The sequence below is a fragment of the Cyanistes caeruleus genome, chromosome 2 (assembly GCF_971803275.1).
Source record: "Cyanistes caeruleus chromosome 2, bCyaCae1.hap1.1, whole genome shotgun sequence".
In the NCBI taxonomy this organism is placed as follows: Eukaryota; Metazoa; Chordata; class Aves; order Passeriformes; family Paridae; genus Cyanistes; species Cyanistes caeruleus.
In genome coordinates this window covers 33,883,745-33,903,157 of record NC_141702.1, presented here as the reverse complement: position 1 = coordinate 33,903,157, position 19,413 = coordinate 33,883,745, and the positions used below count along the sequence as shown (strand labels likewise).

At 41.3% G+C, this 19,413-nt stretch overlaps 1 long non-coding RNA gene across 2 annotated transcripts; it reads right to left on the bottom strand.

Moving 5' to 3' along the window:
• Positions 1–3,489: 3,489 nt before the first annotated feature.
• LOC147654723 (uncharacterized) lies at positions 3,490–13,798 on the bottom strand. 2 transcript variants are annotated; one of them, XR_015282993.1, is made up of 2 exons: positions 13,653–13,790; positions 3,490–3,597 (listed from the first exon to the last, which is right to left on the bottom strand). It is a non-coding gene; the product is annotated as an uncharacterized LOC147654723 (long non-coding RNA). The 2 variants fall into 2 exon arrangements; XR_015282992.1 differs by lacking the exon at positions 3,490–3,597 and adding an exon at positions 12,094–12,708 and having other exon boundaries at positions 13,653–13,798.
• Between the last annotated feature and the right edge of the window lie 5,615 nt (positions 13,799–19,413).

Genomic DNA, 19,413 nt, shown 5'->3' with positions numbered 1-19,413 from the left:
GTATGTGCCTGCTCTTTGTTCTACTCAAATTGACTAATCATGCAAATAATCTTGTGGCCTTTTGAAAATGGAAACAAAGTAAAGATTAAAAAGGTTAAAATCTGCATCCACACAAATATCACCTGCACCTCAGGGAACGGAGCTGCTCGAGCATCACCGCAGTAACTCAAACCAAATCAGGAAATTGTGGCTGCTGTTTCCTGTGTCAAATGAGGCTCTGCTCCTCCCATGGGCTTCCCTGAATACTCTCTAGGATATCTTCATCTTAGGGCATCAGTTCCACTGATAGGGACACCGTATGAAAGAAGAAAATGCTCTCTACCTTCCCTTCTCTTTAGTCTATCTGCCCAAGGATGCACCAGGGTTTAGAGGACAGATCACGGGTGTCCTGGTTTTGAGCCACAGATGGAATTATCTGTGGCAGAGCAATGTACAACTAAACAACTGCACTGAGAGAGAATGGTTGTCTCCAGGCTGCATTACTGTAGCAGTGCCTTAGTGATGTTGCTTAAGATTCTAGTTCCATCATAGAGCCAGGTTTTCATGTACTAGTAGCTTTGGAAAATTTTCCTCCAGGCTGAAACTCTCCACACCGTAGCTGTGGACTTTAAGCTTTAATAAGCTGAATACTTTCAGCAAATTGTGTCATTTTTTTACTAATAATAAGCCAGGGGAATAAAGGAAAAGTACTATTATTAGTAAGAGTTACTGAAGCTGGTGGATTCACTTGGCATACTTCATTTAAAATAAAGTTAACTAATTCACTAAGCTCATTTATGAAAGCAAATGGCTGAATCACCACAGACTGTAGTGCACAAAACCTGTCTGCAGGAACAGCCTCTCTGCAGTTGTGGTCATCTCCTGTGGTAAGGGAGCAGATGCTGTGCAAGCTTGCAAGCTGAACAGCCAGTCAGGATACAGCTTCTTCAGCTGCCCCTGGAAATCTGTGCTTGGTCACCTCTGCCAAGACAAAGGCAAATGGGAGACTCCATAGGAATTTCTGACTGTCTGGAAAGGAGGCTCATTTTGAGCATGGGTTTGCACAGGAGTGTCAGAAACTCAAGCAGCTTTGATTCTGGGAGCAAAGAACATCAATGATGGTGCCAAGGTTGATCTGAGATAAGTGCTCAGTGCAGATAATGGCGCTGGGAGGAGTCCACAAGGTCACAATAAAATCAAAAATATGGTTGGTTACAAAATCAGAGTGCACCAGGCATCCTGCACACTAAAATAGGCAGGGAAAAAGCTGGGGTGGTAAAGCTGCAGTCATTGAGGAGTGCCTGTTTAATAGAAGGAATCAGTGCTATCCAGTAAAGAAACTGAATATTTTAGTGCAGGCTTGCCTTCCTTCTAGGCATTTTATCTGGAATATTAATGGTTATTATCTAAACTCCAGATAGCATCCACTACCTCCTAGCTTCTTGGAAAGTATGCCTCTGACATACTTAGGTAGAATAATCTTTATTTTCCCTGGGGTGTTTCTTCTTTCCCATAAGAGGGGAAAGAGCATATGATACAGGTGCTCCTGGAAAACGTTTGCCTCTTTTCTTTTTTAAGAGCTGTCCATCCTGTTGATCAGATTTTCTGTATTTGAATCAAAAAAGAGCAGAGATGTCATGACATTTTTTTGCTTCTATTTAAACATTCCCTATAGACTGCTCCTATAGAGCTGCTGCTTTGTCCCTCCATAGCCTTTTGGCCTTTGTAGAGGACTCTTGCCAAAATCCCGCCAGTAAAAGGATGCACTTCATAACATAAAGAAGAATATTAGTCTCCACTTTGTGAGGTCTGCTGTGAGCCAGGCCTGAGGAACACCCTGGTGCCTGTCAGGAAGATGTGCCACGGGCAAATGTCACCTACTCCCTTTAAGCACAACAGAGAAGCCCTCTCAGTGCAGCAGGACTCACACTGCTCTCTCCTGTGAGCTGCTCCTTCCCTGTCACCACTAAACTGCCATAGCACATCTCCAGGGACCAGGGGATGCTGTTGCTTTCACTTGTATCCCACATCAACAGTTCTCTCTCCCATTCTGGTGCTGGATCATGTCTACAGGAAAACAAGACACGACACACACTTTCACTGTGTGCATCCTGCTTTCCCAACAGCACTTCAGGTTACCACTATTTTTTTCTCATCAGAAGTGACAGGGTGCAATAATGTCTGTAACTCTTCACCCCAGGTTTTCTCCCTACTTGTGTCAGAAGCTGTTATTCAATCACAGGAAGTGCCCATTGCTGCCCCAGCAAGGCTTAAAAATTCCAATCAGCATCATGAGGCTGAAGAAGCCCAGAGAGAGAAGTTTTTATGTGCATTTGCTGCCTGCTTTGTGTGACATTAATTTTCCCTAACTACCCCTCTTCTTGTCAATAGTTAGAGATGAACAGAGAGCTTCAGAGACAGTCAGATCCTAGACTGGAGAAAAGGAGCCCAGATTGAAATGCAATGCCCTGGACACACACATGTGTGGCTTAGATCACCCAGAAAACTGGAGAGGGAAGGAGAATACCCAGAATACTGTCTAAGAGCATCACTAGAGTTGGTGGGAAGAGGGAGGAGATCAATGGGAGAGAATACACCATGAAACACGGTGTGGTGGGCAGTTGGGCAGGGGGAGGCAGCACAAGATGGAGCAGCCATATGTGACTGTGCAAGAACAGCAGAAAGAGCCTCCTCAGGCCCTGGAATAAAGCCAAGATGAGGCTGGAAGCTCCAAGTGGTTTGTGAAGGCTGGTGAAAATAAAAAGCAGCTTGGAAAAGATCCAGGCCAAAGCTGGAAATAATAATTGCAGACTAGGGCAACAACTGAGGGTTCAATTAATTTCATGATCCAGGGAAGAAACGTAGTAAAATGTGAAACATGGGTTCCAAGATCATGTTTTTTTTTCCCAAGAATCCTTTTCTTTGGGAAGAGAGGCAAAAACCAAACTATATGAGAACAGGACTCAAAGAATAACATTAAATCATCAGGGAGGATATAATAGAAAGAGTAAAGAGGTCAGATGAAGAATAAAGCATGTGATTTCAGCAAGGAGAAGGGGAGGGTGGGCTGTTTGCAGGTGTTTGTGGTAAAGATGCCCTTATGGGTTCTTTGAAATGTTTTAATAAAACAGTGCATGTAGGTTTAAGCAGTACAAGGATGTGCCCAGCTTCAAGTTAAATGGGGTGCTGTGCAGTAGGGTAACAGTGCAGTGTGAGATGGGAGCATGAAAACTCGTTAACAGGGAGGAAATTGATGAGGAACCAGTGAAAGAAGGCTCTGAATGAGAGTATTGGCAGAAGAGAAGAGGGAAATGTTGTAGCTCAAAAAGATGTGTAGAATATATCTGTAACTATAAGGAAAGGGAAAAGAGACAGCAGACAAGCTAAGGGCTGGGGAAATCACAGTGGAAAGGGGGGCATGAAAACCTGCAGTGGGAAAGGCTGAGCAATGGAAAATTTGATAGCAGTCTGTGAGAAGAGAAGGGAAGATGAGGACACATAGAGCAGGAGCCAGATTTAAGGCAAAATTTTAATGGAAGTCAGGGTGAAGACAGGTATCTCCATGGCCTAAAATGCCCTGTTTGCATTGCAGACTTTCTGATGTGTATCTGGTCTCTCCTGCAAAAACAGAAAACCAAGCAATAATTTATAGCTGTATGACAAATAGAAAAAAGCTTACACTTTGTAAAAGTGAAAACATCCTCCTCGTCCTTTTCCCATCATCAGTGAAGTATTTCAGTGGCTGCTTTTGAGAAAGTTAGAACTAGAGCTACGTGCAAGAGATTAACTATGGTCCTTTTTCTTTGCTCTTCAGCTGTGCTTGTGGCTGTCAGACAAACCTAAACTCCAAAGCTGGCCTCCTCCATTGCTCTCTCATGGGTTTCATACATTAAAACCTGTCATACCATGAGAGGCAGAGGCACAGGCAAGTGGTGGATGATGGGTTTTATGGGGAGCAGTGAGAGCCCCCTGGCCTTTCTCTGCCATGCCAGCCCCCGCCAGCATGGCATATTGTCTCCCTCTGGGAGGAATTTCAGCTTTTTCAGTACAGGCAGCAGTCATGCAAAAGATAGTAAATGGCACAAGGTAACAGTGCTCCCCTGCTGCAGCACCTCTTGCTAGTCTTCCTGTGCCTCTACAACTGCAGTATTCCCAGAGTTTTTCTACAAACCACTTTAGAGGGGCAAAGTCTAGTGATGGATTCAGTCAGGATTGTCCCCTCCTGATGGGGATCACTGACACTGCAGCCATGGCCCAGCCAGAAGCTCAGACCAAGCTGTGCTGCAGTAAGAGCTTGCCTGCGTCAGGGTTTGGGTGTCTCTGGGGACAGGTCACGGCTCTGACTTCAGTGGAAGTTAGTAGGGACTGCAAGTTAATGAAGTTTAATGGCTGTCCCTGAGCAAAAAATTTACAGGACTCATTGTGACTAGGTACAATTCAATCCAGGGAATTGAACAGGTTCCAGTGGCATTAAATCCATGCCTACATCTTCATTCTTTTAATAACCTTGAGGTGCAGGGGGAGGCAGTGGGTACCCAAGCTCATCCTACTTGCAATGCTTGGGAGATAGAGCCCTCAAATCTCAAGAAATGTTTGCTAAGCATGTCAGTTGTACATTGGAAATAAAATAATATAAGCCTGTTCACAGCTGCGTCAGCTGCTATTTCTTTTTCTAGATAAGAGCCACCCTGTGCTCCCTCTTTCTCTCTGTCTCTTGCTGGCTATCAGATGTCCTGGGATTCTCTCCTGCTCATCCAGCATTCTCTCCCCTGTGGAGTAAAGGAGCATGGAGTCTAAAGGCTTTAACAACATTTAATAGCTGTCTTCAGATCGTGGCTAGTTTGCAAGCTGGTGTTTATTTTTAAGTATAAAATGATAGCTTTTTTCTTACATTTAACATAATAGTTACTTAACAGTACAGCAGCAGTCATGGAATTTATATTTTTATTTTATAATTTTTTGTTAATATATATCATATTCATTTGTCCAGTCTATATTTATTTTTAAATGTCTCAAATGCCATGCAATGTGGTGATTTGAAAAAAAGCAGTATTTTGCAGAAAGGATTTAGCCCTTAGTCCTGTTGATTTAATTGGGATGACTGAGATATTACTGAAACTGAGGTTTTAAAACAGATGAGATTGAAAACTAAGTGGTTAAAAGAACAAGATAATTATATTTGATTCAAGCCCTTAGCACTGTGTTTATTAATGTCACTGTAACTTGAAAAATGTTACAGAATTTGCACACCTTTATTGTAGTTTCATTATAATTTTATTATATGCTTTATTTTTCATATAAGAGTATCTTCTCTTTTCTACAATTTTAATACTGCCATTGTTAATAACTACTTTTTTATTATTTGCTTTAAAGAAAAGAAAATAGCAAAAAAGCCTGTCATAGCACATACCTTCCTTCAAAAAATTTATTTTCCCATCCTACCCGTGTTGTTTTTCCCTGTGATTTCCCTGGGCTGTGGCTGTGTCTGGCCCAGCAGAGCCTGCAGTGATGGATGGGTGCATAAACCCTATGAAGCTGTGGATGGCCATCAGCTGTGGTGGTGGCTACCTGCAGCATAAGGTGAACTTAAGACACAAAAGTTCCCAGGGCTTGTGTTGATGCTGTCTGACATATAACATATAACCTGTACACCTTCTGTGAGAGCTCTCCTGCTCTGGGATCAACTGGTTTTGGGTTTATCATGGGTAGAAGACGACAGACTGCAGCATCCTGTAAAGAGTGTTGCATTTGGGATGGGAAGGCTCTGCTTGCTGCTCTCTGCCTGTCACTGCCTGCATGGAATCTCTTCAGTATTTGCACCTACACTTGCCACCTCACCTCTTGTGCTGTGCATTTGGGCTGTGGCACAGATGCCACTGGGATGGAGTTGGTGTCACTGCCAGCTCCAGGAGCAGTGTCAGGACTGCTGAGCCCACCCCCAGGGCCTCATACCCACACCATGGACCTTACTTATGAGTCTGAGCAAGCAACAGATCATGCCTCTATCTGCAAGCATCCATGCCAGGCACTGTGGTTTGCTCCCTTTTGGTGTCTGTTTATTCCCTTGCTCTCTTTCCCTGGCTTTGTTTGTTAGTTCCCTCAGCCCCTCTCCAAAAGTCTAAATCTGCAGTCTCCATGATGTTCAAAGACTTTTTTGGCTCTTCTAAATTCCTGACTGCCTTCTATGTATCTCAGAAGACCTCAGGTGATGAAATCTAGTGTTGTGGCGAACCATCATGATCCCTGAGAAGGGCTGTGGGGAAACACTGGGATCCCAGGGCAGGTCAATCAGCAGGCAGTGGTTTCACATCCCTGCTGAGCAATCACCTCTCCACACCCCAGAGATGTGACCAGGTTCGGATTTTTAGGGATATAGACATGAATTTCAAATTCAGGATCTAAAATTAAAATTAAATATTAATCCATTCTGCAAGACTTTATGCATGAACATGTCTGAGTAATTAGAATTATCTTGGGGCCACAATATAGGGAACAACTTACAACTGAAGGAGTAGAAAGACTTTAGGCTAATGCTGGACTTATTAAAAAGCTGGAAAAAGTAGAAACTCAGATGACTGCAAAATAAGAAATCATTATGGCCTCACATGGGCAACGGTCCTAAAGCCAGCTTGTTCACCAGCAGCAAATGAATATATGAATTTAACCTACATAGAGTAAGTTAATCTTATCTGAATGCTATCTGATTACCTTATATAGATTAATATTACTTTTATGAATGGAAAATTTTCTCTCAGATATATTAGTGGAGCATTGAACCTACCACATACAAATGCCTTGAGATCTTCTTTGAAGAAGATTCTCTGCATTTAGATAAGCTGGGTCAGATTTCTTTCCTAACAGCCTATCCAACTTAAAAGTTTTGATAAAGAGAAAAGGAGAAGCAGCCAAAGTACCACATGGATTTGTCCCTCTCTGTAGCCTACAGCAGTGCCATTTCTATACTGCAAAGAGTTGACTCACTGAAACCTTTCCTGTGGCATACATGAATGGAGGAAACTTTCTCCTGCCCACTTCAAAGTAATGAGTTGTAGGATTCCTGAACAACACAAGAGATTTCAGTCTGTGCCATCTCCTGAATGGCTGGAGGTTAGCAGCTGCTCTAAACTTTGAAAAGACAAAACTACAGTATGAAGGAATGACTTTGAAGATTGAGAGCCACATACTGTCTGCTCTTCAGCAAACTGACAAGATCCAGATTTGAAAACTATGAGAAAAGTAAAGATGACGTCTTTTTATGTAACTCAAACTTCTCATTTTCACAGCCACGGAACAACGCAGAAGTGGGCAGCAGAAGGATGTACTTGTTGGCTCATTACCATAGACCGTGGAGCGGCAAGTGCATCCATAGCCTCAAAAACAGAAGCTTTGATCTCAACGTTACTGCAGAAAACAGAGAGGTGAGAGATGCAAAGTGCCTTTTTGCCTCCTCTCTCCTTGTGTGCCCTGGCTCTGGCACGATGAGAATTGTGTGTGGACATTGGTGCAAACCTGAATGGCCCAAGCTGGAGTGACTCTGACAGTCATGCTAATAGAATAACAAGACATGGCAGTGTTTCTCTTTTGCATGGGGCCAGGGCACAACCCATTCTAATTATTCCTTCTTCATAACGTTTTCTGGCCAGGGGGAAGCCCTTGAGTAAGGAAACAAACAGTCCAAAAGCCCTCTCTGTAAAAATGATGAAACACAATTTGAATTCTGGAAACTTGGCCTGGAGTAACTTTTGATTAAAGAGCCACAATGACTGTAATTATGGTTAGATAAAATTAATAAATAATATAAATGCTCTCTAGGTTGTACAAAATTATTAATGGCTAAAGCATAAACTGGAACTAAAGTCAGATGCTTTATTTGAGGATATAGTAGAAGACTAATAAATCCTGTGGGCAGATTAGTTGGAAAAAGCCAATAAAAATTATTTAACTAACCAGCTAGCCCACTTGCTATTTGGTTTGACAGACTCAATTTATTTTCTCCTTTTAAACTCATTTCTTCTCTCTTTATTGCAACAGTTACTTGGGTTTTGGAAACAACTGAGATAGAGTGTAAAGCTGTGCTTGTATTTCTCACAGGGTCTATTAGAGGTTGGGGAGAGTGAGCCCAGACTTTAAGGCTAGATATGATATATTGAGCAGCTGAGCAGTTTATGTGTGATCTAGAGGCAGAGAATTTGAAGTGACACAGGGCACAAGTCCAGATCCATGTTCTCAAAAACATCATATTTCAATGTTCTTACATTTGTCTTTCCATTCACACAATGAGAATACGGAGAGGGAGAGATTAAAAAAATGTTTGTGAGCATAATCTGAGAGTGCCAAACACTAAATTATTTTAATCCTCTACGGAGCTATGGCATGGGTCCCAGGAGAGACTATTTACAGACTGTTGACCAATTTCAACGCTGACACAGAATGATCACTCCTCACAGTTAAGGAAAAGGTATTTTCTGAATGTGAAATGCCATTTAAATGTGAATGAGTTACTTTCACAGCCACCAAGGTCCCCACTGCTTCACAAATAACCAGTGTGTCTGTCTCCTTTTCAAAAAATTCACCTCCTTCACAGCTGACATTTCATTTCTACCTTCTCACTTTCTACCTTCTCATCTTGTGAGGGAACAAATTTGCTGGCAAAACTCAAAGTTAATCTGCAGTGCTCTTAGTTTTTGGGACAGAAGGAGTTAAGGTTCCAGGAATAACTGCCTGTCCTAGAAAAGCCAGGCATGTTTGTAAATCCAAGCAGCCTTAGAGGGCAGTGGTCTGGAGCTGAGAAACACTGCAACTGGCCCTGAGGTCAGCAGCTGCAGTGTTAGGCTGGGGTTTGGCTGGTCTGCCAACCTCAGAAAATGGCACCCAACATCCACTCCTGGAGTGGAAAAATGCCCAAGTCCTTCTCAACTGCAAATCATCCCATAAATCAAGCCATCAGCACCAGAATGCCAAGTGGGAAATAAGTGTTCCTGACAGAGTAGGTGAGATGCACTACTAAAATCATGATAATCCATCTAAAATTAGTAACCAAGGATCTCTCTTTACTGTTTTCAAATGGTTTTTAGAGGCTGTGTGTCATGCACTTTGATAAAAAAACTAAGGCTAGAAAAAAATTACGGTTCAGTCTGTCAAAATTTACTGTTCATTAAGATGTCTGGTAAATGTAATTTCTCTTTCTGCATAAAAGAACAAGCATCAGATTTCTCTTTTCGCTGGCCAACGAGCAGCCTGCATACCAGGGTGATCTTCTCTACTGCACTTCAGAGGGGCTGATGGAGTGGATGGGAACATTGTCCTGAAATACCACCACTGCTCTGTGTGGAAAAGGCTGAGATGAGTGACTCTCCAAATGTATCCCCACAAAAGGCAAGAGAGGCTTCAGGGGGCTTTATAATTGCTTTGGTGTGGCCACTTTAATCTTTCTATGTGTAATTTGTGTAAGGAAGAAAGTGACAAAGATAGTACAGTATGGAAAAAGTGGGAATAGGGCATAGTTACCTCAAGTTCTTTCATGTGTAAAATCAAAGATTATGATTATTGTATTGCAAAAAGGGTAAAGTTGAGATTAATTAGTATGTCATGAGTTATTAATATGAAAGAAGAGTTTAAAATAGTAGCAGATTTGTTTCTAGAAGAGAGTGTGTGGCTGAAAAGGACAGTGTCATACCATGCTGCATACATCCTACCATAGCAGAAGGAGGGAGTCATTCTTCTGATTCATGGAAAAAATAAATATATTATTTTCCCATTAAAAATAAACAAAGACAACCTCTGGGGATGACATCCTTACAGTTACCAATAACATTCAAGCAGGCTGGTGACTGAAAGGACCTACTCATTGCAGAGATATTTCCGGAGTCCATTGATAGGGAAAAGAGCACACACAGGAATATTAAACAAATCTCAGTGGTTCCAGAAGACACAAAATTGTACCCATTTAGCCCCAGAGCGGCCTCAGTCACTGCTCTCTAATGAAATTTGCACCTCAGGTAATATCAGCAAAACACTTCTCCAAGCAGGGGTCTACCTGCTGCACCTCAGCCAGTGGTGACCATTCCTGTTTCATATGAGCATCAGATGTCTCCTCCATTTAAGGTTAAAACTGCGAGTGGCTGAACCTCAGCTTTCAGACTGTGCTTTCTTAAATGTGACTGTGTTTTGACAGCTTAAGCAGTACTGTGTCAATGCTCATAGGTGTTTCATGTTCACACTCACACCTCTCTGCCACAATCCTGTGTCCTGCTTGTATCACCTCTAACCATGCAGTCCAGGAGTTCTCCAGACAGCTGTGTTACTCCTGCTGGTGGTTGCTTACCATGCAGTAACGCAATAATTTGATGAACAATCAGTTAAAAAGGCAGGACAGAAACACAGTTCTGTGCAGGGACTATGTCAGCTGAGAATTACACTACAGCAGTGAAATCCACTGCTGCTGGCTCCCTGTGCACTCTAAATTGTGGAGCCAGTAGAGTGTTAGCAGGAGATTAAGCTCTTTGCAACTATACTGTTCTGGGAGAGGGGAAATGGCATCTGACGTTATACTGTACTCTGCCTTTAAGAAAGTTAAAAATATACACCACATATAAATGCAAATATTTTAATGCCTTTCATGCTCACACCCTCACCCACCGAGTTCTGCACATGGGTGCTAAAACAGAACTAGATCAGATCAGGATATGATGGTCAATTCCTCACCCCCAAAAGTACCTGGAAAATTTAGCTCCCTACATTTATGTGGAAGGAAATCCTGGCTGCTATCATATGCAGCTTGGGGGTACAATAGACACAGTATGGTTTTGGTTTTTTTTTTAGAAATGTCTTTACAAGTAAATCCATATTACATATTAATGCATATTACACATGCAGTGTGTCAAGTTCTACTGTGTGAAACCATGGATCAAATTTTTAGTGGCTGCCTGGGTAATGACCTTTTTGAACAGAAAAACAGCCCTGGTGTGAAGCCACTTGTGGTCTGTAATCTGACTGTGGTCTCCTTGCTCTAGCTTAAAGCACAGATATTAAAGAAAAAGGATATGAACTCCTGTTTATTTTACTAGAGCCCCTGACATAGTGAAGACCTTGAGACTGTTAATGATGTAAAATTAGATACTAGAGAAATTAGATGGAACTGATTAAATATAGTGTAGGTGAGATGAAGCTCAAGGATTCTGGATCCAAGCCACTGACCAGTTGGACTCTTCCCCACCACACGTCACCTCTGACGACTGAGACAGTGTAATACTGGCTATCCACGTAAATTGGACTAAAAAAGGTGCAAACTCTATGTTAAGTGAAGCTATGCAGCTGAGCAAGGATGAAGTCCAGCTTGTTGAAGAGAATGGATTAGAAAGAGATTCTGGAGCAGAAGATTTTAGAGAGCCTATGCTGGAAAGAAGCGTTTGAGGGGCCAGCTGAGGCTAGGTCATGGAGAGACCAGAGAGACAGAGCCAAGAAGGAAAAATCCATGCCAAAAAGCCCTAGTATGTGTGCTGCACTGGGAAACAGTGAAATATTTAGTGAACGAAGAAACTCAAACATGAAGCTGAAACAGCCGGGCACAGCAATCTGGTTTTAAAATACATTACATTATTATACAACAGACTGAGGATGAAGGGTAATCCAGTGTTTTGGAAGAGGTTGGGCTTGGTCTGCTGTTGTTGCAGCAAACTTTGTTACCATTTGGGTTTTCATACCATCAGAAGTGGTTCTGAACAAATTGGAGCTTATAAAAACAGCCCTGTTAATTGCACAGCCTTTCTCTAATGACAGCTACTTTTGATGTACAAATTAACCCAACCTTACTCTATCTAACATGATTCTGCTATTATGGAATCATAGAACTATTCAGGGTGGAAAAGACCTCTATGTTTATCAAGTCCAAATGTCAACCCAGCACCATGTCCAGCATGCAACCACATCCTCAAGTGCTATATCCACACATTTTTTGGATGTTTCCAGGCACTGTGGCCCCACCACTGCCCTGGTCAGTCTGTTTCAGTGCTTTACAACCCTTTCCATGAAATTTTTTTAATTCATATCCAGCTGAAACCTCCTCTGGTGAAATTTGAGACCACTTCCTCAGGTTCTGTCACCTGGGAGACGGTACCACATGCTGTTGCTTCTGTAAGAAATTCTTGTAATACCTTATCTCAGAGAAATACAGGTGGAAAATGTCTCTATGGTTACTGTTATTACATTTTTAATCCTAGCAGAGTTTTCACTCTGTCTTGTACCAGCCACTCTGAGCTGTCACCGTGGACTGATGCTAGTCATGGGTCACCCTGGGAGTTTTGTGAGGAGGGACACTCTGTGGACACTGACAGGCATTTTAGCTGAGAACACTACTTTGGCAGAGCTGTGCCATTTCTGTCACCCAGGCAAGGCAGTGGAGGGGTCCTCTGGCTGTGCGTGGCATTGTAACCTGGTGGCTATTCTGGGCTTTTCCACAGTATTCTATGAAGAATGAAAATGTTCCCAGTGCAAATTTTCCCAGTCAAGCTCTGAATGGTCTCCCAGGTTATGTGCTCTCTAATTGTTGGCTTGCGTGGTCACTGTCAGTCCAAGCATGGACAAAAATATTCGCAGCAGCCCGACTGGATAGTGGTCAGTGTCCTCCATTGTGCTAGTGCCACATGGGAAACAGCATCAGGAAAGGTCAGAGGATGCTCCATAGCTTTTGTCCTTGTATTTTGCCTCCATCCTTGAGGACAGAGAAAAGGACTAGAGAGAGTGAGATGGCAGAAAGAAAAATTAGACAAAAGAAATTTTATTTAGACTATGTTGATTGACTTTGCTGCACTTTACAAGAGGAAAATTGTGTTTTGCTACGCATTTTGGATTTGAGATTGGAGAATATTTTCAATGTTTCTTTTCAATAAGAGGAAAAGAGGAAGGTCATTCCTTCACATGCTTTAAATCTGCTAATTTCTTGTCCTGAAAAGTCATAAAATGAGAGACGTGACATGAAGATTTATAGGCTTAAGTCAGGCAAAATCAGCTTGGGCTTTGGTGAGGGCTTCTGTATGAGGTGATTTAAACAGTTTCTTCAGAATTATCTGCCTGTTAAATGCAGAATCATTCATAAAAGCAAACAAAAAAATATCTGACTGAATATTGTTCAAAAGACAAAAACTTCCTGCATCATTCATTGAAGATTTATTTATGTGCAGTTGCTTTTCTGACAATGAGGGAACCAGATGGAGATATGAAATAGCTGAAACAGAGCTGCTTTCAAAGTTACAGATGATCTGTGGACCTGCTGCTTTGACAATACTTTCCTTGGACATAATACTTTCTTTGCTCATACCTCTAACTGGATGCTGCTTTGAACAAATTAATATTTGTCTCATATCTAACCCTTATTTCCTGGTAAAAAAAAAAAAAAATCCAATCAGCAAATGGTAATAGAAATAGCTACAGGGTTATTGTTGTCACTCAGCTCTTCAGAGGGTCAAGTTTGAAGAATTTGTTTCCCTAATGTTGTGTTTAAACCTGTGAAAAACTCTCAAGAATAGCAATTTAGGATACAGTCACTTGAACAACGAGATTTAAAAGGTCAGTATTCCTAAGAGCTGAAATCAGCAAATGCTATAGAAACCTTAATGCTTCATCATCCAACACATTAAAAAAAAATTGATAATATTAATGGAGGCTTCATCACTTACCATGTTTCATTAGTCAAAACACTAATTTTTCTCATGTCCTGAAGAATAATTACTTTAGCACTGTTTCCATTTCTCATGATAACAGTACCGAGCCAAATAACCCAGCTAGCTGCTGCTGCTGCTGCTGAACTATCCCAGAGCCAGTGGGCTATAACAGCCCAGGTGGAGCTCATTGAAGGGAATTGCTAATTAAGCTGCCAGGTAACTGCTAATTGAACTTTAGTTTTGCTGCCTCAGCTTTTTGCTTGTGGGAGTGTGAATGTAAAAGTTTCATTTCCAGCCTGGATTGCTCAGGTAATGAATAGCATGTGAATGAATAGAAGCGATATAAAAATATCTCATTATTTCATTTACATGCATTGTGAGTACCTCCTTCCCTCTAGATATTCTAAAGATGTTTGGACAGAATCATGAGTAGCATGCTCTAGGGGATCCTGCTTGAGCAGGGAGGTTGGACTAGATGACCTCCAGTGATCCCTTCTAACCTTAAACCATTCTGTGCTTCTTGGAATGGGGATTACTTTCAGCTTGCAGTTTTTCAATTTTTTTCTTTTTTTTTGTGGAGCGTATTTTTGTCTTAAAGATACTGGTAGACTTTTCATGCTTTTTGAACAATCATCATTTTTAGAGCATATGTATAAAAAGTTTGCATCATATTTGGCAACTTTTCACTTCCCAATGCCTTTGTCCAGATACCTATTTTAAGCCAGGACAATAGGGAGAAGGCTTTAGGATGAATCTGGAGCAAGATGAATACGTGTCTTAGGCATCACAGTGCATCACATTACTTTGCTACTGGTTCTTGTAGCAAAAGATGAGCAGTTACCTAAAACTGCAGTTCAGGGAATTCAAGAGGGATGAGAACAAACCCCAAGATTTAACTGATTTCCTGTTTTTGGAAAATGAACACAGGAACCGTGTTGCTTTGAAGAGTCTGTCCACATGAAAGGTAATTTAACTGGCTTTTGGAGAAGTTAACAGTAGGGTGAGTAAACATGAGAACATTTTGTATGTGAGATCTCAGTGTATAATTCATGATGGGTTTTGATGCTGAATAGTTCTCAAGTGCAGTGGGAAAACATGTACCTATGATAGAAATGGCATGCTGAGAAATAAGGAGCTATTCTGGTCAGCAGTATGATTCAAAAACACTTCCTCCACTCCAGGTGGGAGGTTTTTGTGACAGAAGAAATAAATCCTAATCAACAGTTTGCTGAGATAAATGGTGTCAGTCTCTAAAACAAAGAGTCTGCTATGGAAAGATGGAGTTAACCCATGACAATTCTTTCCCCAGTGTTAAGAATTCTTTGATTTAATAATTTATTTTCTTTTATTTTTAAAAATTCAAAATTTTTTCTTCCTCAGAAACCTTATGTAATCTTCAGGTTGAAAGGGACTGATTACTCTGGGAAAGGAATATTTTCCTTGGGTCTGGGATCACATCATGGTCAAGATCATTAGTTTGTACTAATTAGTTTGCCAGTGGATGCAACTGGCATCCTTTCTCGGTCCTCTCTCCACATCCATAAAACAGGTCCTCTTCTCCACTGTTGTTTTGTTCCTGTTGTTTTGTTTTGTGCTGAGCTTCATTCTGGCAAGTGACAAAACCTCCTCCTCATCCTGAACCCAACTGCTGCCCAGGGTGGCCAAGGGATCCTCACCAGACCCTCTTGCAAAACCCATATAGATTTTTGTAGAAGCAAGTGGCTCAGAACTATCTTAAAATCAGTCCCTTGTGACATGTGTTTGAAAAATACTTCTCTATGCACCTTAAAAAGTTTTCTGTGTGCTATGCCACATAAAATACAGACACTCCATTAAAAACACTGTACTGCAAATGAGAATATTTTTCACATTACAGTTTGTATCTTTAAGTTATCTGAGAAATTTTATATTTTCTAAAACAAACATTGTCTCTACAAAATAACAGGATCTAGATTTTTTTTCCTTTCAGAATTACCACGGCCACTTGTTTTTTGGAATTTTTTTATTAGCCTCAGTGGGAAATTCGTCTGAAGATATATTTTCTTCTATCGTGAAAGCAGCAGTAACAAGGGCAAAAGCAGATCTCATTCTCATAACTGAAAGCCTGGCTGTTTCACTTCCAGTAATATTTCTTTTGCAGAAAAGCTTATGCATAAAAATATCTTTTCCCAAGGTTAGCATTCCGACGGTAATTTGAGCAGATAGGTGCTGTTCGCAATTAGTGCCGCATTCCGTATTGACTGCTGTGCCAGTGGAATCTTGTGACACCAACTACATTAGTTATGAATCTCTTTCCATGTATAGGCAATCGAGGGGATGTATAATGTTGAGAGAAAAGTGCCTCCTGAGGACTTTGGAATGTTACTGTTGAACTACAGGTAGAAAGTGATGAAATAGCTGAAATCCTCACAGGACATCACCCTGATGCATTAGGCAAACAGGAAAGTAGGCTGCTGGTGATGCAGGCAGACAAGACAGAAAGTGGGGAGGAAGAAAAAGCATTCATTTGGAAATTTCCAGCTTCAGCCTTCTCTTAGCCGTGTTTATGTTTTAAATACACTCGCAGTCATGCTACCTAGGAAAATGTTCACAGTTGAGTGTGCTGCAGTAAGAAACAGTTGATCCTTTCAGGATCTGAAGAGAAATAGTTGATACTGAAAGGAATATTTAAATATTGTAATTAAAAGCAGTTCATTTTCTCTTTTGCCATTCATGAGTATTCAGCCCTTCCTCTAAGGGACCAGTTCAGTAAAAGGTGTGGATAACTTGTGCACTGCATTGCAGAAGCTTCCAATAGAAAGGACTTGAGGTTTCTTTCATCATTTTCTCATCAGACACACACAATGAATTCAATGTGCAGTTTTGCATTAAACAAAGGTGGAACAAGGTGCTTTCTTTCCCTTATATTCACAGTCTTTCAAAGGACAGTGTCAGAATGGAGAGGGCACTGCCAGAAACCCTGTGATTTCTGCCTGGCAATTCCTCTTATTCAGATGTGACCCCCTGGGTGCTTTTGGGAGGGGCAGCCTCCATTCCCTCTTCTCTGCTCCTCCTGGGAGCACTGTCTGGGCTTCCCACTACTGGCAACTGAAGTACACATAAGGGTGGGACAAACCAGGCCCAAAAGTGCTACCGACTGCATGGCTTCAGGGAAGGGAAGCAAGTACTGTAATCACAGCACATGTTCATAACCCTTTTGGTACAAAGGTGTTATATCATTCCATCAAAGTGGAAAGACAAGGAGAGGATTGCCTGAGCCACCACAAAGTTATCAGCAGGGAGCCAGCATTTCCACATGACAACTTCTTGTCTGCTGTGTTTCTACTGGGGAGGGATTTCTGAACCCAACCTGAAAACTGATCTGCTTTAATAAAATGGAAACCATGAGGTGAGGAGGGGAGAAAGGAAGCAAGGGACCTTTCCACATTTTCTTGCAGTGATGGGAGGAGAGACTTGAGCTTGTGGTGATTAAGTGCCTGCTTCAGGAGAAAAGTTTTGCATGCTAGGGATAAGCTGTTTTATGTGCTTGCATGTATTTACAAGGATTTTTTATGCTTGCACACAGCTGCCTTCATACAGTTGTGTTAAAGCACATGCCTCTGAGCCCAGGAGCTGTGCTTTACATCCCCTTGTCTGTGGTTCAGCATAAAGCTATCATCCTGTGTCATGTTCTCTTTTTGCTGTAAGCACATCCACTTCTTTGCTTTTCAGAAGGTCTGTCTAGTTATAGCAGGAAAATTGCCCCTGCCAGTGGCAGGCTTGCTGTACAGCCTTCCCAGATTACCCAGTCTGTAACAACTTAGTTATCTCAGAGAGGTGGAAAATCAGCTTTACTGAGATGCCTTGGGTAACTTGGGCAAGTGTAGCAGGAGAGGTGCTTTCTCTGAAATTAGAAATAACTTTAGGCTTTATGAGAGAGCATAGTGGGCGCTGCTTTGTGGAGAATTTTATGTGAATGAAAGATATCTGTGATATCTTATCAGAGATAAAATTCTCATTGGGGAGAATTTCAATGTGAATGAAAAATATCTGATCAGCAGAATGGTAGTAGATCAGCATACAGTCCCACTGAGAATGGGGCCTCTCTGTTTTTCAGTAAATAAATGATGAAAAATGCATCCACTCCAAAGAGGATGTCTGAATAGTGCAGATCAGCTTTAATGTCAATAAAGAATGGAAGGGTTTTATGTAAGGCCAGTGGGTGCTTCAGGGAGTGCTCACTGCTGTTCTGACTCTCTGACCATCACTATTTGAGCATCTTCTATGCCAGTAAGTAGGCCACAGAGAATGACAGTGATGAGGTATTCTGTGCAACAACTGGCATTGCTCTCCAAGTTGCAAGTGGGTTTTACTTGGGTCAACATCTGGGCAATGCTGGCTGTTGAAGGCTAACACAAGGAACAGAAGAATTGTGAACTAGTTTTCTGCATAAGTATTTCATACAAACGTATGTGACTGTAGACATGTATATGTATTCATACTCATTTTTTCACCAAAACCAGGTGAAAAATCCTGTTTGGCGAACATAGGAGTGCCATTTTTCTGCTACTCTAACATCAAGGGAAGAGCCAGCAGATCTAACTGTTCAGTGGTTATCTGTGCTAAACTGGATAGCCATTTGGACCACTTTGCAAGTGATCGCTCAAGCGATCACTCATAATCACTTGGATTTTTTTCTCTTTGAGAAAAAGTTCCAAAAGGTTGTGAGCATTGAAAACACTGGAGGATTGGCAACTTAATTAGGATCTACTTTGGAGCTATTGTTTTTTCATAGTACAGTTTTCACAACAGTAGAAAATTTGTTCCTTGATTTATTTCTTGAAAAATGAGGATTTAAAAACTATTTTTCAAATACAAAAAGAGTAGTGCATTTTTACCACCATCTGTTAAACACATGTTTTGGGAATCAGATGTTTCTTTTTCCATCCACAAATACCTAAAGGTTTTTATTCCATTCAATTATTTATTTATGTTTTTAAAAAGTAGAAGAAAAGATGAATCTGCTGGGACCTACCACTACCTTTCAAAAGCAGAAGTTAAACTTTTTGTGTTAAAACCACAAAAGTTGCCAACCTGTGAAACCTCAGTTTCATAGATACTATCTTTGGTAGAAAATAACAGAGGAATGAGGATATTTACTGCAGAAATACAAGAACTGAGTGAGGTGTGAAAACATCACATGAAATCTCCAAGAGTACAACTTAAGCTTGGGTGACTGGAGCTTTCCAGGGTTTTTGCACTTGCAGATCGTGCAGATATATCCAAAAAGGACTGAAAAAGTTTTGAGATGGGAAAAATAGATGGAGCATTTCCTCTTCATAAAAAGAATATTGTGTTCAAAAGAGATTCTTAGTGCTGTGCAGAAATATGTGGAAACCATACTGCATAAGAAAACTGGCAGGGTCCAGAAAGTCATCCAAGAAAGGAGAAGAAAGGGCTCTCATTAAGAGAGAAATTAAATGAAAGTACAGTGCTGGGCTTGGGTTTCTGAATCTCTTTGAACAAGGAGGAATGAACAAAGAGAAGTTTCACTGTGTGGGAAGGGCAGAGTAATGAGGGACACATCAGAGACCCTGTAACATGCAATTGTATCAGAAAAAGTGTGTCCAGCAGGACTTGGGGAGTGATCATTCCCTGATGGCACTGAGTCAGGCCACACTGTCAATCCTATGTTCAATTTTGGGCCCCTCACTACAAGAAGGACTTTGAGGTGCTGGAGCAAGTCCAGAGAAGGGCAACAAAGCTGGTGAAGGGTTTGGAGCACAAATCTCACAAG